We start from the raw sequence: 23,556 nt of genomic DNA, 5'->3' as shown, positions 1-23,556 counted from the left end.
TTTGCAAACCATAGTATTTATATGCTTGACCGTAAATTACATCTGCGTGTCATTATGTATTCTATCTGATGCGTACCGGTTGGTGACTGCAGAATAGAGATCACGTGACCACCTGTAAACAGGAAGCCAGGTCAGCGCTTCACTGATGCATTCCACATAGGGACGCAGCGGTAGTGTCGCATGTGTGTCACCAATGTGCTCCACAAGGGGGCGCACCGGATATGACGTCTCACCTCTCCATCTGGCGTCCTATTTGAGATCAGCACACGCGGTAAGGCTCGCTTCCTCATGTCAGAGGAGTTACGGATACCGCGCTTTTATTCCCCCGTAGCATTATGAAAGGCTTGTCTCCCCTGATGAACAGAGCCAAGGGAAACACGTCGGGAGCCACATTTCTGGGGATGACTTTATCAGGGTCCTCAACTTGTCCCTGGGAACGGAGTATTGTATGGATGTTTATTAAGCCTCCCCCGGGATTCACGGACATTCTGAGCCCTATGAATGCTTCTTGAAAAAACAGTAACGCTGGGTGAGATTGTTCTGTTATTTATTAGAGACAATTAAATCTATGAAACAGAGGTGTTTATGTGGCCTGTAGGCTACAAGGTGTTGATTTGGCTTTCGAGCTCTTGTGGTGGAGCACAATTTTGAAGTTATTGTGATATACATCTACCTTTTTCCTTCTATTCTCGAAAGGAGGGGTTTTGTGTGGAATTTTAAATGGTGTAATTCGTTTTTGGTGTGTTGTTATTTTTCATTCTGTCTTTTCTCAGACCGGCTGGGTATATATACCCTACGATATTTTAGTGGGATCTATTAAAGGTTAATTTTTAATAATTGAGACCTATATGTTTACCTTGCTGTTATACACTGATTTTTTGATTGGTAAATAATTGATTTTGGTTATTGTTCTAAGAATAGGGGCATGGCTGTGTTTTTGACCAAAGGCATCAATACAGACTCATGGGTAGCTGAAGCAAAGGAAGTATTTTCGGATAAAACCTTTGTACAACCTAAATATACTCTGTCATATAGTAATGCATTTAAGGAGTTGACAAAAGTGTATAAAAATCATATTACTAGTTGGTGGGAAGTCCAGAGCTTGGAAAACTATTTAAAGGCAGGTATAGTGCCCAGACACTTGAGAATCACTTTGCAGCCGGGGTTTAGATATAGGGGGTGCAATCTGAGTGAATAATGGGAAAAGGAGGCCACCTCTAGTTCTTTGAGGTTCATGAATCTCCTTTTGGAGGAAGAGAAGAAAACTCTCTCTGCCGCAAGTGATCTTCTGAAAGAACAAATTGAGATCACTAAAAAGTTCTCGGCAGAGACTGATTACTCTCTAAAATAAACAACACTTCAGAATACAATTGAACGGTTCCAATATAACCGCAATGAATGTAAACACCGGAATTTTGCACGTGACTTACAAGAATTTAAAGAGAACAAAGCATATCAGTTGCCCATTAATAGAAGTCCCCCAAGGAGCCTGGAGACAGACATTTCTTCTACGGATACGGATCTGTCTGACTCAGAGACACGCTCCAAATCTTCTAGAGGTAGACAGAGAGGAAGGGGTAATCAGAGGGGATATTACTTGAGCAGCAGACCCGGTCTGAACAATTGACCACCACAGACTTCACACAAGTAATTAACCTCTCCTCACAAATTCTTAGTAACTCAGAGATCCAAGTGTTGAATAGTGGCCTTAATTTTGTACCTACTTCTGACTTCCAAGTGTTTGAAAGTATAAAAGACCTCCACCTAATTGTGAGAAAATTAAAGTGGAGAAAGCATTTCATTAGAGAAGATAAACGTATGCGTCAGGATATGAGAATACCGGATGGGCTTCTGGCAGATATTAGACTCTTATATGGTTTGTCTGATCCTATTCTGGAACATACAGGACAAGGGCCCTTTACTAGTCTAAAATCAAAAAGTTGTAAAATGCCACCTCTACAGAGTGATCAGTCCACCTTGGATGTATTCCTGGAAGTAGTAACAAAAGATTTGGAAATTCTTGGGACACAGAAAAAGAGGGGGACAAAATATAATCTCTCAAAATTAGAGATGGAAGCTCTGCATTCTTTGGAACAAGATCAAAGCATTATCATAAAACCCTCAGACAAAGGGGGAAATACGGCGGTTATGAACCACGTCGATTACCAAAGCATGTGTGAGACAATTTTGAGAGATGAGAACTCCTATGAAAAACTGTCCAGCAATCCAACTTCTGTGTTTACCAGACAATTGAAAGAGATTCTAGACGACGGTCTTGTAAGTTCACTCATAGATAGAAATGAGTATGATTACCTCAATTCACTACATCCCATCATGGCAACTTTTTATTGCCTCCCAAAAGTTCACAAGGGTGTGTCACCATTGAAAGGGAGGCCTATAGTATCAGGAATTGATAGTATTTACCATCATGTCGGAATATATCTGGATGAAATTCTAAAAACTTTTGTGACATCTTTAAATTCATACACGAGGGATTCCACTGATCTTCTAAGGAAGTTGGATGGTCTTACCCTTGAACCCCAGACAATCTTGTGCAGTATTGATGTAGAGGCGTTGTATTCTTCTATTAACCATGTGGATGGGCTGAGAGCAGCTGAATACTTTCTTAAGGGCCGAGGTCAACAGTGCTTGGAACATAATGCATTTGTTCTCAGACTTTTGGAATTCTGTCTGACAAAGAACATCTTTATGTTCAATGGCACCCTATACCACCAGCTCAGGGGCACCGCGATGGTCAATTCTTGCGCGAATTTTCTCATGGGCTGGTGGGAAGAAACAATTGTGTTCAGCGATTGATACATGGGAGAATGTGCAAACATCATGTTTTGGTCACGTTATATTGATGATGTGCTATTGATTTGGAATGGGGACATCACAGGACTTATTAATTTCATGGCCAAACTGAATGTTAACTGAACTGAATGTTAACCCTAGTGGAATGATACTGGTAAGTAAGTTTGATATTGAACAGATTTTCGTGTTCAATTGAAGCATAAAGTCCTCCTTTTGACCACTTGGTCTGGGCATAGATATCTTATATTTGGAACACGCATTTGTTCACTATGTATTACATACTATTGGGGTATAGGTGGCACTATTTGATCCGGCATATCATCCGATTTTAATATTACTTCTTTGAAATACAATTGTACTATTTTATATATTTTTGTAATAAATTTTAATATTTTTTAACCCTAAATACTCCTGTTTCCTCCGATCTTTCATGCCTCTTATATGTATAGATACTCACACAGTATATGTTCAGTGCCTTGAAAACATATTCATACCCTGTGAACTTTTCCACATTTTTTTCAAGCTACATGCACAAACTTAAATTTATTTTTTGGCAATTTCATATGATATGCAAACATAAAGTAGCAAGCATTTGTGAAGTGTAAAGGAAATGATACATGGTTTTCTAATTATTATAAATATATAAATCTAAAAGTTGTGACTCTGTAGTCTGATACCCCTAAGTAAAATCTTAAGTGACCAATTGCCTACCGAAGTCACAGATAGTAAGTTGAGTCAACATGTGTGTAATTTATTTTCAATATAACTACAGCTGTTCTTTGAGAACATCAGTGATCAATCAGCATCACAAAAAACAATGAACACACTAGACAGGTCAGGAATACTTTAGCATTGGGAAGAAGAGTAAAGCAGGGTTAGGTTATAAAAAAAAAGCCCAAGCTCCTAACATCTCATGGAGCATAATTCAATTCCTCATCCAAAATTGGAAGGAGTATGGCACAACTGTAAACCTACCAAGAAATGGCCTTCAACCTAAACTAACAGAGAAGCAGCCAAGAAGCCCATGGTTACTCCGGAGTAGCTGCAGAGATCCACAGCTCAGGTGGGAGAATCTATCCACAGGACAACTATTAGTTGTATACAGTTGTATACCTTACAAACCAAGCCTATGTAGAAGAGTGGCAAGAAGAAAGCCATAAAATATTTGCAGTTTGCAAAAAGCCATGTAGGTGACACAGCTAGCATGTGGGAGAAGGTGTTTTGGTCAGATGAGACCAAATTATAATTTTTGGGACTAAATGCAAAACGTTATGTGTGGCTGAAATCTAACAATGCACATCATCCTCAAAACACCACCCACCATCAAACATGGTGGAGGCAGCATCATGTTGTGGGGATGCTTTTATAGAGACAGGGAAGCTGGTCAGAGTTGATGGGAAGATGGATTGAGCTAAGCACAAGGCAATCCTGGTGGAAAACTTGTTAAAGGCTGCAAATAACTTAAGACTAGTGAGTAGGTTCACCTTCCAGCAGGACGATGACCCTAAACATACTGCCAGAGTTACAATGGATGCTTTCGATCAAAGCATATTCATGTGTGTGTGAATGGCCCAGTTACAGTCCAGCCTACATCCTATTGAGACTCTTTGGCAAGACTTGAAAATTGCTGTTTCCAGATGCTCTCCATCTAATCTCACTGAGCTAGAGCTAGTTTTCAAAGAATGTCAGCCTCTATATTTGCAAAGCTGGTAGAGACATACCCCAAAAGATTTGCAGCAGTAATTGTACTGAAAGGTGGTCCTACAAAGTATTGAGCCAGGAGGGACGAATAAAGATGTTCATCACAGTTTCAGATTAAGATTTTTAAAACAATTAGAAAACCACATATCATTTCCTTTTCACTTTGACAGTTTTCTGGTCCATTTTACATACAGGTGTACATAGAATTGGATTAGCATATAATACAGATAATAATATATTTACAGTGCATTGCTCAGTTGTTGTGCAGTAGGTCATTACAGAAAACAATAAATATTGATTGTGGTTTTAGAATGTATTAATTTAACCGACTTTTTCTTGATTTAAAGAACAACATACCAAAACTGAATTGCACAATGAGTTGAATCTTTCGTTAGCAAGCACATAATCATTAAACAGTAGAGCAGGCAGAATCATGGCAAGTAGCTTGTCTCCTGTGTGTTGTAATAGCAGATTAGAAAGTGATGGGCTCCTGCACAGCGGATCGCCCAGGGATGAGAGGTGTATGATGATCATATTTCTTTTCTGCTGTCTCTGCAGATTACTTTTTTTGCACTTTATGTCATTTTTGTTATGCACCCTTGTCACACTGTCCTATAGTTGCCATCAATGCTCTAAAATATAATTCGGCAAAATATCCTCTCATTTTTTCCTGTCTTGTCAGAATGATGGCTTAAATGCACCACATTGTGTATAGGTGACATACAGGAGAAATGAGGGACAGCCAATGTTGAGTGGGGGCGCCTATCTCGTTTATTTGTTTAGGGTGCCAACCTCCACTGCAAGGCAGGGCAATTTAGGATCTACAGTGTGAGGGGCAGGTTCAGCCTAGCACGGTTGCTTGCTTGATTGTAGTGTCTAATGTTTTATAGTAACGAATAAAGATTTGGTTTTATCTAGGATCTGATTATGTACAAGGCTTCTTTCAGTTTTGTTCAGAGGACATTCTTCCAAAACATTTTAGGTTTTTTTCAGGTAAGTTTTGGCAAACTCCAGCCTGGCTTTTTTATGTCTCGAGGTAAGAAGTGGGGTCTTCCTGGGTCTCCTACCATACAGTCCCTTTTCATTCAGATGCCGACGGATAGTACGGGTTGACACTGTTGTACCCTCGGACTGCAGGGCAGCTTGAACTTGTTTGGATGTTAGTCGAGGTTCTTTATCCAACATCCGCACAATCTTGCGTTGAAATCTCTTGTCAATTTTTCTTTTCCGTCCACATCTAGGGAGGTTAGCCACAGTGCCATGGGCTTTAAACTTCTTGATGACACTGCACACGGTAGACTCAGGAACATTCAGGTCTTTGGAGATGGACTTGTAGCCTTGAGATTGCTCATGCTTCCTCACAATTTGGTTTCTCAAGTCCTCAGACAGTTCTTTGGTCTTCTTTCTTTTTTCCATGCTCAAAGTGGTACACAAGGACACAGGACAGAGGTTGAGTCAACTTTAATCCATGTCAACTGGCTGCAAGTGTGATTTAGTTGTTGCCAACACCTGTTAGGTGCCACAGGTAAGTTACAGGCGCTGTTAATTTCACAAATTAGAGAAGCATCACATGATTTTTCGAATGGTGCCAATACTTTTGTCCACCCCCTTTTTTATGTTTGGTGTGGAATTATATCCAATTTGGATTTAGGACAATTCTTTTTGTGTTTTTTTTTTCATTTAAGACAAATTAAATGAAGATAATAATATCAAAGAATTTGTGTTTGCAATCATTTTCTGGAAAAAAATGAGTATTATATGACAGAATTGCAGGGGTGTCAATACTTTTGGTCACAACTGTAGGTTTTACTTTTTTTTCTATAGCATGTGAAGAAAAGAAAGTGTTTTTACCAATAGATATTATGTGGTAACTCATAACAGTATGTTAGATTCCATAACCCTTGGAACATTTTTTTTTTAATGTCATTTGCATGAAAACTAAAAAGAAAACTAGAAAATAATAATAATGATAATATTATATCCATAGAATATTTCTTCAAGATGAAAGTCATAATTGTTGGCATACATACAGTATAAACATACCTCTAATAATTAAATAAGTATTCCCATGCAATGTTTTAGGCCCTTAACCTGTATAACTATATATGTAATGTAGTGTAAGTCCATTACTATACTTAGCTATCACCATCTTCTCCAGGTTCCAGCATATCTCTAGTCCTCATGTGACTGCAGTTCCAAGTCATAAGATCACATGGGAATTTTCATGTGAAACAAAAGTAGCTTTTACAATGTATCAGTCCTAGCGGTGAGTCTGAATTGTAGTCACGTGAGTGAGAAGAGGACCGGTACCGCACTGGAAATGAGGGAGACGGCGATTGGTAAGTAAGGCTACTTTCACACTAGCGTCGGGCTCGGCCCGTCGCAGTACGTCGGGCCGAGGTCCCCGACGCTAGCATTGTCTCCGCCGCACAACGGGGGCAGCGGATGCATTTTTTCAGCGCATCCGCTGCCCCATTGTGAGGTGCAGGGAAGTGCGGGGAGGTGGGGGCGGAGTTCCGGCCGTGCATGCGCGGTCGGAAAAAGCGGACCGTCGGGAGCAAAAAACGTTACATGTAACGTTTTTTGCTCCCGACGGTCCGCCACAACACGGCGCAACCGTCGTACGACGGTTGCGACGTGTGTCAATGCGTCGCAAATGCGTCGCTAATGTTAGTCAATGCAGAAAAAACGCATCCTGCAAGCACTTTTGCAGGATGCGTTTTTTCTGCAAAACGACGCATTTGCGACGTATTGGGTTAACGCTAGTGTGAAAGTAGCCTAATTTAACACACCTACTGTACATTACATATACATTTTTCCGATAAACACATATGAACCTGAACCATATATTTAGAAAAGTATACATTTTTATTGCATTTCAAAAAATTGCATAGAAAAAACACATAGAAAAAAAAACATGTATGTTTGTTCTATGTGGTTTTTCTATGCAATTTTTTGAAATGCAATAAAAATTTATACTTTTCTAAATATATGGTTCAGGTTCATATGTGTTTATCGGAAAAAAAAATAATTTTAATGAACCTAGTGATGGGTCCAGTACCTAGTGGGGGCATATATAGATCTTTTTACAGTTAAATATATCTTGTTAGAATGCTCCAAATAGTGACTTCAACATTTTTGTTAATTACATATACATTTATACAAGTTTAGTCTATAAAACATTCATGGGATTGATTATTTAATTGTGTTCACATTTTTTTAGCTAAACTAATGGAGTAAAGCTCCAAAACTGGCCTGCCTTCAGTGATGGTGTTTTCCACTAACATATATACATACACACATTCAAATCTACATACAAACCCATTCAGACACATATACACCCTCATAAATATGCAAAAAATACACCCCAAATATTTATACATATAGACATGTAGAGCTGCCTCTCCCCGTTAGTGTTTCATCCTAGGTATTCTCACTGGCTATAATCCTAGGATGATTGCTACATCTGTATATGCAAATTGCCTCTTCAGAGAAAAAGAGGACTTGAGCTCTATAGCGCCACCTGTTGGAAATAGTGATCCTACAAGTCACAATCAACCCTTTAATGAGTCTTGCAATATGACTTAGGATAAAAGCCAAATCAGTATCTCAATTTGCAGACAAGGTGTTTCGGGCTGTTGGCCCTCGTCAGTGCAAATCATGAGAACTGATTTGGCTAGGTGAGAGGCTCTGGACTGACGTCTAAGGCCGGCATCACACTCAGCGTAGGGAAATACGGTCCGTATTTTACATGCGTAATACGCAGAAATGTTCCCAATATAGTGATCCGTATGTCACCCGTAGGCAGGGTGTGGCAGCGTATTTTGCGCATGTAAACCTCCGTGTGTAATCCGTATGGCATCCGTATAGCGAGATTTTCTCTCCGGCTTGCAAAATGGACATACAATGGATCCATGGGCTGAAATATTCATGAAAACATATGTACAGTACTGCTATATACTGTATATACTATACTATATGTACTGCTACATACTTAGGCAGTTAACTGGTTCATGCAGCTTTACATGAACACGCGAGCCTTACACTATGGCTGGTCCAAATAACTAAAGCAATTGTTACCATCCACCTCTCGTGTCTCCCCTTTTCCTCATAGTTTGTAAGCTTGCGAGCAGGGCCCTCATTCCTCCTGGTATCTGTTTTGAACTGTGATTTCTGTTATGCTGTAATGTCTATTGTCTGTACAAGTCCCCTCTATAATTTGTGAAGCGCTGCGGAATATGTTGGCACTATATAAATTAAAATTATATATATATATATATATATATATATATATGTGTGTGTGTGTGTCTCACTGACATATATATATATATTTAATACAGCGCTAGATAGCAGAAAAGCTGGTAATTCAATTGCCGGCTTTTGCTATCTCCTTCCCAAACCCGACATGATATGAGACATAGTTTACATACAGTAAACCATTTCATATCCCCTTTTTTTGCATATTCCTCACTACTAATGTTAGTAGTGTGTGTGTGTGCGCAAAATTGTGGGGCTCTAGCTGTTAAAATAAAGGGTTAAATCGCGGAAAAAACTGCCGTGGGCTCCCGCACAATTTTCTCCGCCAGAGTGGGAAAGCCAGTGACTGAGGGCAGATATTAATAGCCTAGAAAGGGACCATGGTTATTGCCCCCCCTGGCTAAAAACATCTGCCCCGAGCCACCCCAGAAAAGGCACATCTGGAAGATGCACCTATTCTGGCACTTAGCCTCTCTCTTCCCACTCCTGTGTAGTGGTGGGATATGGGGTAATAAAGGGTTAATGTCACCTTGCTATTGTAAGGTGACATTAAGCCAGGTTAATAATGGAGAGGTGTCAATAAGACACCTATCCATTATTAATCCAATAGTAGTGAATGGTTAATGAAACGCACACACATTATGAAAAAAAATATTTTAATGAAATAAAGACACATGGTGTTGTAATAGTTTATTATACTCTCAATCCAATTGAAGACCCTTGTCACCTGAAACAAATGAAAATAAAAAAACAACAATATCCCATACCTTCCGTCGTTCAGTCTTGTCCCACGCTGTAAATCCATCTGAAGGGGTTAAATAATTTTACAGCCAGGAGCCTGCTAATGCAGCTGTGCTCATGACTGTAAAATCTGGGGAATGAATGGAAGCAGGGGAACGTAGCTACCTAGACTTGCGGTGCTGCGTGCCTGCTGGCATAACCTCATATGAACTCGAGCGTGGGAACTTTTCTGAATATTTTTTCACGCTCAAGTTCATGTGAGTTTATGCCAGCAGGGGGCGCATCACCGCGAGTCTAGGTAACTACGTTCCCCTGCACTCCATTCATTCCCCTACGTTTACAGGCAGGAGCACAGCTGCATTAGCAGAGCTCCTGCTTGGTAATTAATTTAACCCCTTCAGATGGATTTACATCGTGGGACTTGACTGTAACAACCATGTCTCATATCCTGTCGGGCTTGGGAAGGAGATAGCAAAAGCCGACAATTGAATTACCGGCTTTCCTGCTATCTAGCACTGTATTAAATATATGTATGTATGTATATATATATATATATATATATATATATATATATATATATATATATATATATATATATATATATATATATATATATATATATATATATATATATGTCATTTATATATATGTAGACATTTATTTTAGCTGTTCTATTCTAACCTGTCAGTGTGATTTTACTGTACACCGCACTGAATTGCAGGCTTTTCGATAGAACACTGCTGCATATTTTTCGCAAGTCACACTGTTGGTCCCTGTGTAATCTGTATTTTTCTCGCCCCCATAGACTTTCATTGGCGTATTTTTTGCGCAATACGCTGACAAATGCAGCATGCTGCAATTTTCTACGCCCGTACAATACAATATAATACAATAATACAATATAATGCGTAAAATACGGCAGATAGGAGTTGCCCCATAGAAAATCATTGGTCCGTGTGCAATGCATATTTTCTGCGCCTCTCATATGTCCGTAAAACTCACTAGTGTGACGCCGGCCTAAGAGGTAAGGCTTCTCCTTGTGGAGCGTGACATACCAGCTCTGGCTTGTCAAGGTTAGGAGGCTTATTCGCTGTGCAATGCTCCTCTGGGAAAGTTAATATGCAAATTGCCTCTTCAGAGAAAAAGAGGACTTGAACTCTATAGCGCCACCTGTTGGAAGTAGCGATCCTACAAGTCACAATCAACCCTTTAAAGAGTCTTGCAATATGACTTAGGATAAAAGCCAAATCAGTATCTCAATTCGCAGACATGGTGTTTCTTTTTTAAGAAAAAAACATTCAGGTTAGTTATAAACAACTCAATATAAGCTCATCAACTTAAACATCGTTGTTTCAAACTCTCATCATCATGGTTCATTTTTATTTTAGTATAACAAACCAAAGGTATAAACAAATGACATTCTGAAACCCTATAGTGAAACATCAATTCAATTCACTGATATTTAATCAGGTGCTGCCACTTTTAAATTTCCAAACGTCCTCTGCATCAGAACCACCAACGCCTTTGCTGTCTAATTTATAAATCAAGAATAATCTAGAAATATTCAGCCCAACACACTTATTCACAGATACATGTGTGGCAACCCAGAGTCCGGTGGCCACGGTGACAAGGCCTCTCTCTGAAGGGTGATGTCATGCCTGGAAGCAGGAAGAGCTCCCCATGCCAGGTAACGCACAACATACATCATAATTCCTGCTCCAAGCCAGAAGGGGGAGCTCTAGACCCGACTTCAGGGGAGCTGCTCTCTCTGATCGGGAGGAGGAGTCAGTTTAGGCTGTTAGGAAGTTAGTCGGAGGAGAGAGAGAGGAGTGGAGACAAGGGTTCTTGGGAATTGCAGCTGCATCAGAGCTGACCCAGAAGCGGAGCGCTGACAAGGACACCAGAGTCCTTGGCTGTAAGGATGCTGTACTCCCCAACAGCTGAATCTGGAGCGCAGGGGATTGCAAGCTCCCTGGCCACACTGATTACCCGGAGGCACCACAGCAGACTAAGAGCCCGGGGATGCTAGTGAACAAGCAATGCTCATGATAGGCTTGCGCTGTCTGCCATAAAGATTGAAGCCAACACACAGGAGAGGTCTGCAGCTAGCTACGAGAAGCAGGGACTCGAAAATAGAGCGCAGCAGGAAGGACTCCAACCCCACCAGGCAAGGTGGACCCCCAGAATGCTTCCAAGCTAGCTGGACTCCTGCTGTCATCTGTAACTGGTACCCCTGACTGCATGTTCATCTACCAAGAAGGAAAGGTAAAGAAAACTGCACTTTTCTGCGTCCTTTGCTTATTCTCTGAACCCCAACGTTCACCACCATCTGAACCGACTGTTATATCTGCCCTGGGGCCCCGCTCTACCTGTGGGGAGCTGTACTATCTTTGCTGCATCACCATCAGCCCCAGTGGACCTGAACTGCAGCATCGGCCATTCCTTGCCGAACACCACGGGTGGCCTCACAAATCAATCCCATATAACTTTTCCCCTTGCATTTTTATTGCACACCCAAGTGTTGTGAATTCTGCTCTTGGGTTCCCTCCGGTGGTTGTTGGTGGTAGTGCAGTTGCCTCTGGGTTGCAATCCTGGGCAGGTGTTTCTGCTGATTGCAGCTCTGACTGGGCTATTTAGGTGTGCAGGATCCATTAGCCCTTGCCAGTTGTCAATTGTTCTTGGAGGTGTTACATCTCTGTTTGGTTCCTCCTGCTCTGCTGCCAATTCAGCTAAGATAAGTTTCTGTTTTTGTCTCTGCAGCACACATGCTGTGTGCTTTACAATTCAGTGCAATTCATTGTGTTTATTTGTCCAGCTTAGACTGTGTTTGGATTTTTCAGTCATGTTGGATTCTCAGGAGATGCAGATATACATTCCATGTCTTTAGTTAGATGGGGTATTTTTGTATTTTCTGCTGTGGATATTTTTAGGATTTTAATACTGACCGCTTAGTACTCTGTCCTATCGTTTTCTATTTAGCTAGAGGTGCCTCTTTTGCTAATCCTGTTTTCTGCCTGTGTGTGTCTTTACTCTTATATTCATAGTCAATATTTGTGGGGGGATGCCTATCCTTTGGGGTTCTGCTCTGAGGCAAGATAGAATTTCCATTTCCATCTATAGGGGTATTTAGTCCTCCGGCTGTGTCGAGGTGTCTAGGATGTGTTATGTACACCCCACGGCTACTTCTAGTTGCGGTGTCATTTTAGGGTTTGCGGTCAGTACAGGTACCACCTACTCCAGAGAAAGTCTCATGCGGCTCCAAGGTCACCAGATCATAACAGTACAACTGGCCAACAATAAGTTAAATGCATCTCAGAAGAAGGGAAGAAAGGTGTTGAGCCATTTTTTTTCTGTAGCCTACTTTGTCTTTCCTTCCCTCTTTTTTTCTGGGTGGCTGAGGAGTTTTGTGCTAGCATGGATGTTCAGGGATTAGCTTCTCGTGTAGACCAGCTTGCTGCTAGGGTACAGGGTATTTCTGATTATATTGTTCAGACTCCGGTTTTAGAGCCTAGGATTCCTACTCCTGATTTGTTTTTTGGGGACAGGTCCAAATTCTTGAGTTTTAAAAACAACTGTAAACTGTTTTTTTCTCTGAGACCTCGATCCTCTGGTGATCCCATTCAGCAGGTTAAAATTGTCATCTCCCTGCCCGAAGGCCATTTTGAATACCTTGTGATGCCATTCAGACTCTCTAATGCTCCATCTGTTTTTCAGTCCTTCATGCACGATATCTTCCGGACTTATCTTGATAAATTCATGATTGTATATTTTGGATGACATTTTAATTTTTTCCGATGATTGGGAGTCTCATGTGGAGCAGGTCAGGATGGTATTTCAGATCCTTCATGATAATGCTTTGTTTGTGAAGGGGTCTAAGTGTCTCTTTGGAGTGCAGAAGGTTTCTTTTTTGGGCTTCATTTTTTCTCCCTCATCTATAGAGATGGATCCGGTTAAGGTTCAGGCCATTCATGATTGGATTCAGCCCACATCCGTGAAGAGCCTTCAGAAATTTTTGGGCTTTGCTAATTTTTATTGCCGTTTAATTGCTAACTTCTCCAGTATGGTTAAACCCTTGACCGATTTGACGAAGAAAGGCGCTGATGTGACGAATTGGTCCTCTGCGGCTGTCTCTGCTTTTCAGGAGCTTAAACGCCAATTTACTTCTGCCCCGGTGTTGCGTCAACTGGATGTTTATCTTCCGTTTCAGGTTGAGGTTGACGCTTCTGAGATTGGGGCAGGGGCCGTTTTGTCTCAGAGAAGTTTCGATGGTTCTTTGATGAAACTGTGTGCCTTTTTCTCCAGAAAGTTTTCGCCTGCGGAGCGTAATTATGAAGTCGGCAATCGGGAGTTGTTGGCTATGAAGTGGGCATTTGAGGAGTGGCGACATTGGCTTGAGGGAGCTAAGCACCGTATTGTGGTCTTGACCGATCATAAAAATCTGATTTACCTCGAGTCTTCCAAACGGCTGAATCCTAGACAGGCTCGATGGTCCCTGTTTTTTTTCCGTTATGATTTCATGGTCTCGTATCTTCCGGGTTCTAAGAATATTAAGGCTGATGCCCTCTCTAGGAGTTTTTTGCCTGATTCTCCTGAGGTCCTTGAACCGGTCGGCATTCTGAAAGAAGGGGTGGTTCTTTCTGCCATTTCCCCTGATTTACGACAGGTTCTTCAGGAATTTCAGGCTGACATACCTGACCGCTGTCCAGTGGGGAATCTGTTTGTTCCTGATAGATGGACTAGTAGAGTGATTTCTGAGGTTCATTGTTCTGTGTTGGCGGGCCATCCTGGTATTTTTGGTACCAGAGATTTGGTTGGTAGGTCCTTTTGGTGGCCTTCTTTGTCGCGTGATGTGCGTTCTTTTGTGCATTACTGTGGGACTTGTGCGCGGGCCAAGCCTTGTTGTTCTCGTGCTAGTGGGTTGCCTTTGCCGGTCCCTGAGAGGCCCTGGACGCATATTTCTATGGATTTTATTTCAGCTCTTCCGGTTTCCCAGAGGATGTCAGTTATCTGTGTTGTTTGTGACCGGTTCTCTAAGATGGTTCATTTGGTGCCTTTGCCTAAATTGCCTTCTTCTTCTGATTTGGTTCCGTTGTTTTTTCAGCATGTGGTTCGTTTGCATGGTATTCCGGAGAATATTGTGTCCGACAGAGTTTCCCAGTTTGTTTCTAGGTTTTGGCGGGCCTTTTGTGCTAGGCTGGGCATTGATTTGTCTTTTTCTTCCGCATTTCATCCTCAGACAAATGGCCAGACCGAGCGAACTAATCAGACTTTGGAAACTTATTTGAGATGCTTTGTGACTGCTGATCAGGATGATTGGGTGGCTTTCTTGCCATTGGCCGAGTTTGCCCTTAATAATCGGGCTAGTTTGGCTACCTTGGTTTCGCCCTTCTTTTGTAATTTTGGTTTTCACCCTCATTTTTCTTTGGGGCAGGTTGAGCCTTCTGACTGTCCTGGTGTGGATTCTGTGGTTGACAGGTTGCAGCAGATTTGGGCTCATGTGGTGGACAATTTGGTGTTGTCTCAGGAGGAGGCTCAGCGTTTTGCTAACCGTCGTCGGTGTGTTGGTTCCCGGCTTCGGGTTGGGGATCTGGTCTGGTTGTCTTCCCGTCATGTTCCTATGAAGGTTTCTTCCCCTAAGTTTAAGCCTCGGTTTATTGGTCCTTATAGGATTTCTGAGATTATTAATCCGGTGTCTTTTCGATTGGCCCTTCCGGCCTCTTTTGCTATCCATAATGTCTTCCATAGATCTTTATTGCGGAAATATGTGGTGCCCGTTGTTCCCTCTGTGGATCCTCCGGCCCCTGTGTTGGTTGATGGGGAGTTGGAGTATGTGGTTGAGAAGATTTTGGATTCTCACTTTTCGAGGCGGAGGCTTCAGTACCTTGTCAAATGGAAGGGTTATGGTCAGGAGGATATTTCTTGGGTTTTTGCCTCTGATGTCCATGCTGCTGATTTGGTCCGTGCCTTTCATCTGGCTCGTCCTGATCGGCCTGGGGGTTCTGGTGAGGGTTCGGTGACCCCTCTTCAATGGGGGGGGGGCGTACTGTTGTGAATTCTGCTTTTGGGTTCCCTCCGGTGGTTGTTGGTGGTAGTGCAGTTGCCTCTGGGTTGCAATCCTGGGCAGGTGTTTCTGCTGATTGCAGCTCTGACTGGGCTATTTAGGTGTGCAGGATCCATTAGCCCTTGCCAGTTGTCAATTGTTCTTGGAGGTGTTACATCTCTGTCTGGTTCCTCCTGCTCTGCTGCCAATTCAGCTAAGATAAGTTTCTGTTTTTGTCTCTGCAGCACACATGCTGTGTGCTTTACAATTCAGTGCAATTCATTGTGTTTATTTGTCCAGCTTAGACTGTGTTTGGATTTTTCAGTCATGTTGGATTCTCAGGAGATGCAGATATACATTCCATGTCTTTAGTTAGATGTGGTATTTTTGTATTTTCTGCTATGGATATTTTTAGGATTTTAATACTGACCGCTTAGTACTCTGTCCTATCTTTTTCTATTTAGCTAGAGGTGCCTCTTTTGCTAATCCTGTTTTCTGCCTGTGTGTGTCTTTACTCTTATATTCACAGTCAATATTTGTGGGGGGATGCATATCTTTTGGGGTTCTGCTCTGAGGCAAGATAGAATTCCCATTTCCATCTAAAGGGGTATTTAGTCCTCCGGCTGTGTCGAGGTGTCTAGGATGTGTTAGGTAATAAAGCACTTGGCACTCAGAGATTCATTTGCAGAGTGAAAGTTTTTTGTTTATTTGTGCGACCAGTTCAAGAGTGTTTTAAACGTTTTCGGTCACAAGACCTTCATCAGAAACAATTCTCAAGAAACTGGATGCAAGACAGCGCAATGCATGGGCCAGGGAGGCCCGCGCGCCATAGTAAGAAACCTGTCATGGTTCTCAATGGCAAGAGAACATAGGAAGCATACAAAAAGGACTAGCTCTTGGAAGATGGGAACTCGAGCTGACTGTGAGCTAAACCTACCGCACAAATAACAGTGGCCGGGTAGCGTGCCTACGTTTTATCCCTAGACGCCCAGCGCCAGCCGGAGAACTGACTGACCCTAGCAGAGGAAAATACAGACCTGGCTTACCTCTAGAGAAATTTTCCCCAAAAGGCAGACAGGAGCCCCCACATATATTGTCGGTGATTTCAGAGGAAATTGACATACGAAGTATGAAGATAGGTTTAGCAAATTGAGGTCCGCTTACTAGATAGTAGGAAGACAGAAAAGGGAACTTCACAGTCAGCTGAAAACCCTTTCAAAACACCATCCTGGAATTACTTTAAGACTCTAATATCAACTCATGACACCAGAGTGGCAATTCCAGCTCACAAGAGCTTCCAGCCTCAGAAATAAACAATCACAGAGAACTGGAACAAAAATGCAAAACAAACTTAGGACTACAAGTCCAACTTAGCTGATAGTAGTCTAGGAGCAGGAACATGCAACAGAAAGGCTTCTGGTAACATTGTTGGCCGGCATAGAAATGACTGAGGAGCAAGGCTAAATAGACAACTCCCACATCCTGATGGAAACAGGTGAACAGAGGCGATGAAGCACACAAGTTCAGAACCACCAGTGACCACCGGGGGAGCCCAGAAACCAAATTCACAACAGTACCCCCCCTCAAGGAGGGGGCACCGAACCCTCACCAGAACCACCACCTGATGTCTAGCCCCCTCAAGCCAATGACGCCACTCCTCAAAAGCCCACTTCATAGCCAAGAGCTCCCGATTACCAATATCATAATTTCGCTCAGCGGGCGAAAATTTACGAGAAAAGAACGCGCAAGGTCTCATCACGGAGCAGTCGGAACTTTTCTGCGACAAAACCGCCCCAGCTCCGATTTCTGAAGCGTCGACCTCAACCTGAAAAGGAAGAGTAACATCAGGCTGACGCAATACAGGGGCGGAAGAAAAGCGGCGCTTAAGCTCCCGAAAGGCCTCCACAGCAGCAGGGGACCAATCAGCAACATCAGCACCCTTCTTAGTCAAATCAGTCAATGGTTTAGCAACATCAGAAAAACCAGTTATAAATCGACGATAAAAATTAGCAAAGCCCAAAAACTTCTGAAGGCTCTTAAGAGAATAGGGTTGCGTCCAATCACAAATAGCCTGAACCTTGACAGGGTCCATCTCAATGGAAGAGGGGGAAAAAATGTACCCCAAAAACGAAATCTTTTGAACCCCAAAAACGCACTTAGAACCCTTTACACACAAGGAATTAGAGCGCAAAACCTGAAAAACCCTCCTGACCTGTTGGACATGAGAGTCCCAGTCGTCCGAAAAAATCAAAATATCATCCAGATACACAATCATAAATTTATCCAAATATTCACGGAAAATGTCATGCATAAAAGACTGAAAGACTGAAGGGGCATTTGAAAGACCAAAAGGCATTACTAAATACTCAAAATGGCCCTCAGGCGTATTAAATGCGGTTTTCCACTCATCCCCCTGCTTAATTCGCACTAAATTATACGCCCCACGAAGATCAATCTTAGAGAACCACTTGGCCCCCTTTATTCGAGCAAACAAATCAGTAAGCAGTGGCAAAGGATACTGATATTTAACCGTGATTTTATTCAAAAGCCGATAATCAATACACGGCCTCAAAGAGCCATCTTTTTTAGATACAAAGAAAAAACTGGCTCCTAAGGGAGATGACGAAGGACGAATATGTCCCTTTTCCAAGGACTCCTTAATATATTCCCGCATAGCAGCGTGTTCAGGCACAGATAGATTAAATAAACGACCCTTTGGAAACTTAGGGTACTGTCACACTGTGCAATATTCGTCGCTGCGACGGCACGATTCGTGACGTCGCAGCGTCGTATGAATATCGCTCCAGCGTCGTAGACTGCGGTCACACTTTGCAATCACGGCGCTGGAGCGATGCCGAAGTCCCCGGGTAACCAGGGTAAACATCGGGTTACTAAGCGCAGGGCCGCGCTTAGTAACCCGATGTTTACCCTGGTTACCAGCGTAAACGTAAAAAAAACAAACAGTACATACTCACATACATTCCGGTGTCTGTCCCCGGCGTCTCAGCTTCTCAGCACTGTGTAAGCACAGCGGCCGGAAAGCAGAGCGGTGACGTCAGACGTCACCGCTGTGCTCGCTTTCTGGCCGGCGCGCACAGTGCAGAGAAGCTGAGACGCCGGGGACAGACACCGGAATGTATGTGAGTATGTACTGTTTGTTTTTTTAACGTTTACGCTGGTAACCAGGGTAAACATCGGGTTACTAAGCGCGGCCCTGCGCTTAGTTACCCGATGTTTACCCTGGTTACAAGCGAACACATCGCTGGATCGCTGTCACACACAACGATCCAGCGATGTCAGCGGGTGATCAAGCGACGAAAGAAAGTTCCACACGATCTGCTACGACGTACGATTCGCAGCGGGGGTGTCTGATCGCAGTAGCTGTCAGACACTGCGATATCGTATGGATATCGCAGCAACGTCACGAATCGTACGGTCGTAGCGATCAAAGTGTGATAGTGTGACAGTACCCTTACTGCCCGGAATCAGATCTATTGTACAATCGCAATCTCTGTGCGGAGGTAGTGAACCAAGTTTAGGCTCCTCAAAAACGTCACGATAATCAGATAAAAATTCCGGAATCTCAGAGGGAATAGATGACGAAATGGAAACCAAAGGTACGTCCCCATGAGTCCCCTGACATCCCCAGCTTAACACAGACATTGCTTTCCAGTCGAGGACTGGGTTATGAGATTGCAGCCATGGCAATCCAAGCACCAACACATCATGTAGATTATACAACACAAGAAAGCGAATAATCTCCTGGTGATCCGGATTAATACGCATAGTTACCAAATAATACCACATACAAGAGACAAATACCGCCACACCATGACCAGACCACATACAGTTGTGCTCAAAACTTTACATACCCCTGCCATTAGATCAACGTATGATTTTGGGATGTGCGGTTCATGCTCTTTTTTTTCTTTTTGCACATAGCATGTACTTGTCTCTTTTTTTGGACCAGCACTCCTCCCATTTGGCTCAGGTGATTTTAATTAGCAGGAGACTGCAAAGTAAGTGGTCTAGCCCATTTTGGCTCTCACTGAAGAGCTGGAGGAAGGTGAGTTTAAATGCTCCCTTCATTTTGGCGCTGGTGCTGTGTGGCGGCCATTGTTGCTGTGGCTTTGTGCTGGTGGGGCGGCGCGGTCTGGAGTCTTGGGGACTCAGTCTCGCAGCATGGGTGCTGTGGGGCAACGGGCCGGCCAAACTGTCATGGTTCTCAATGGCAAGAGAACATAGGAAGCATACAAAAAGGACTAGCTCTTGGAAGATGGGAAATCGAGCTGACTGTGAGCTAAACCTACCGCACAAATAACAGTGGCCGGGTAGCGTGCCTACGTTTTATCCCTAGACGCCCAGCGCCAGCCGGAGAACTGACTGACCCTAGCAGAGGAAAATACAGACCTGGCTTACCTCTAGAGAAATTTTCCCCAAAAGGCAGACAGTAGCCCCCACATATATTGTCGGTGATTTCAGAGGAAATTGACATACGAAGTATGAAGATAGGTTTAGCAAATTGAGGTTCACTTACTAGATAGTAGGAAGACAGAAAAGGGAACTTCACAGTCAGCTGAAAACCCTTTCAAAACACCATCCTGGAATTACTTTAAGACTCTAATATCAACTCATGACACCAGAGTGGCAATTCCAGCTCACAAGAGCTTCCAGCCTCAGAAATAAACAATCACAGAGAACTGGAACAAAAATGCAAAACAAACTTAGGACTACAAGTCCAACTTAGCTGATAGTAGTCTAGGAGCAGGAACATGCAACAGAAAGGCTTCTGGTAACATTGTTGGCCGGCATAGAAATGACTGAGGAGCAAGGCTAAATAGACAACTCCCACATCCTGATGGAAACAGGTGAACAGAGGCGATGAAGCACACAAGTTCAGAACCACCAGTGACCACCGGGGGAGCCCAGAAACCAAATTCACAACAGAAACCTGGCAGAGGCACCTCGGGGGTCCTGGACTGTGTATATAGGGTAGGGCGCACCAGGAGGGCGAGGAACCGCAGAGGGCAGAAGCGCCAAGGAAAGCAGGTCTGGAGTGCCGAGGTGCTGAGGGGCCGGTATTGCCCCTCAGCACCTCAGCACTCCGGACCTGCTTTCCTTGGCGCTTCTGCCCTCTGCGGTTCCTCGCCCTCATGGTGCGCCCTACCCTATATACACAGTCCAGGACCCCCGAGGTGCCTCTGCCAGGTTTCTTAGTATTGCGCGCGGGCCTCCCTGGCCCATGCATTGCGCTGTCTTGCATCCAGTTTCTTGAGAATTGTTTCTGATGAAGGTCTTGTGACCGAAAACGTTTAAAACACTCTTGAACTGGTCGCACAAATAAACAAAAAACTTTCACTCTGCAAATGAATCTCTGAGTGCCAAGTGCTTTATTATTTACTGACGGGTTGGAAACCTTACTTGTGCACCACCAAGAATCCTTGAGTGCCGTGTACTACTTGTATACAGGATGTGTTAGGTGTTATGATCCTTAGTGGTTGAGGATCACAAATAACTCCAGCTAAGTAACAAACATAGGACAAGCTCTAGGGAGGTGGCAAACTGGACTGACCGCAAATCTGAACCTATCCAAACACACTAGAATTAGCCGGTGAACGTGCCTAAAAATCCTAGACGTCTCAAGCCAGCCTGAGGAACTAACTACCCCTAGAGAGAAAGAAAAGACCTCTCTTGCCTCCAGAGAAATAATCCCCAAAGATATAGAAGCCCCCAACAGATAATAACGGTGAGGTAAGAGGAAGGCACATACACAGGGGTGAAAGCAGATTCAGCAAATGAGGCCCACTAATACTAGATAGCAGAAAATAGAAAAGGGAATCTATGCGGTCAGTAAAAAACCCTTACAAAATATCCACTCTGAGATTTCAAGAACCCCCACACCAACTAACGGTGTGGGGGGAGAACCTCAGTCTCCTAGAGCAACCAGCAAGCGAGGAAATCACATTTTAGCGAGCTGGACAAAAAACATAATGAACACTGATAATCAAAAAATGATCAAACAAAAACTTAGCTTGTCTTGGAGAGACTGGGAGCAAGGTAGACACAAGGAATCTGAAGAGCACTGAATACATTGATAGCAGGCAAGGAACTGAGTATCCAGGAGAGCTAAATAGGAAACCAACCAAGGATAATGAACCAGCTGATGCTGCAACCTGCAGAAAGACAACACTACACAGTACCCACACACAGCCCAAAAATAGAGTTCACAACAGTACCCCCCCCTTGAGGAGGGGTCACCGAACCCTCATCAAGACCCCCAGGGCGATCAGGATGAGCCGCGTGGAAGGCACGAACCAAATCGGCCGCATGAACATCAGATGCGACAACCCAGGAATTATCCTCCTGACCATAGCCCTTCTACTTAACCAAATACTGAAGCCTCCATCTAGAGATACGAGAATCAAAAATCTTCTCCACCACATACTCCAATTCGCCCTCGACCAGCACCGGAGCAGGAGGCTCAACAGAAGGAACCACAGGTACCACATACCTCCGCAACAAAGACCTATGGAACACATTATGAATGGCAAACGATGCTGGGAGATCCAAACGAAAAGACACCGGGTTAAGGATTTCCAAGATCTTATAAGGACCGATGAAGCGAGGCTTGAATTTAGGAGAGGAGACCTTCATAGGAACATACCGAGAAGACAGCCACACCAAATCCCCAACACGAAGTCGGGGACCCACACCGCGGCGGCGGTTGGCAAAGTGCTGAGCCTTCTCCTGTGACAATCTCAAATTGTCCACCACATGGTTCCAAATCTGCTGCAACCTATCCACCACAGAATCCACCCCAGGACAGTCAGAAGACTCAACCTGACCCGAGGAAAAACGAGGATGGAAACCAGAATTGCAGAAAAAAGGTGAAACCAAAGTAGCAGAAATAGCCCGATTATTAAGGGCAAAACTCGGCCAAAGGCAAACAAGTCACCCAATCATCCTGATCAGCAGAAACAAAATATCTCAAATAAGTTTCCAACGTCTGATTAGTTCGCTCGGTTTGGCCATTAGTCTGAGGATGGAAGGCCGACGAAAAAGACAAATCAATGCCCATCTTGGCACAAAAAGTCCGCCAAAACCTGGACACAAACTGGGATCCTCTATCAGACAGAATATTTTCAGGAATGCCGTGCAAGCGAACCACATTCTGAAAAAATAGAGGAACCAAATCGGAGGAAGAAGGCAACTTAGGCAAGGGCACCAAATGGACCATCTTGGAAAAACGATCACACACCACCCAGATGACAGACATTTTCCGAGATACTGGAAGATCCGAAATAAAATCCATGGAAATGTGCATCCAAGGCCTTTTCGGAACAGGCAAAGGCAAAAGCAAACCGCTGGCACGAGAACAGCAAGACTTAGCCCGAGCACAAATCCCACAAGACTGCACAAAGGAACGCACATCCCGCGACAAGGAAGGCCACCAGAAGGACCTAGCCACCAAATCTCTGGTACCAAAAATCCCAGGATGACCCGCCAACACCGAAGAATGAACCTCGGAAATAACTCTGCTGGTCCATCTATCCGGGACAAACAGTCTCTCTGGTGGACAACGGTCAGGTCTATCCACCTGAAACTTCTGCAGCACTCGTCGCAAATCTGGGGAAATGGCAGACAAAATCACTCCCTCTCTGAGAATACCAGCCGGCTCAGAAACTCCCGGAGAGTCAGGCACAAAACTCCTAGAAAGTGCATCAGCTTTCACGTTCTTCGAACCAGGCAGGTATGAGACCACGAAGTTGAAACGGGAGAAAAACAACGACCAACGAGCCTGTCTAGGATTCAGGCGCTTGGCAGATTCCAGGTAAATCAGATTTTTGTGATCAGTCAAGACCACCACACGATGTTTAGCTCCTTCGAGCCAATGTCGCCACTCCTCAAATGCCCACTTCATAGCCAACAACTCCCGATTACCAACATCATAATTCCGCTCGGCAGGCGAAAACTTTCTTGAAAAGAAAGCACATGGCTTCATC

General features: G+C 43.5%; 1 protein-coding gene across 7 annotated transcripts in view; it reads left to right on the top strand.

Annotated features, from left to right (window-relative positions):
• The window catches only part of GULP1 (GULP PTB domain containing engulfment adaptor 1), a 1,809,167-nt gene that overhangs the window by 588,638 nt on the left and 1,196,973 nt on the right, over window positions 1-23,556 (top strand). The window contains exon 3 of one of the 7 annotated variants that reach the window (XM_077275675.1): window positions 5,940-6,040. The exons of the other annotated variants lie outside the window; for them this stretch is intronic. The gene's annotated coding sequence lies outside the window, so the exon portion shown is untranslated. The remainder of the gene's footprint in view (window positions 1-5,939; window positions 6,041-23,556) is intronic. 7 annotated transcript variants of the gene reach the window in all.

Source organism: Ranitomeya variabilis, chromosome 7 (genome assembly GCF_051348905.1).
Source record: "Ranitomeya variabilis isolate aRanVar5 chromosome 7, aRanVar5.hap1, whole genome shotgun sequence".
NCBI lineage: Eukaryota > Metazoa > Chordata > Amphibia > Anura > Dendrobatidae > Ranitomeya > Ranitomeya variabilis.
Note: the sequence above shows the minus strand (reverse complement) of the source record. Positions and strands in the feature narration are given on the sequence as shown.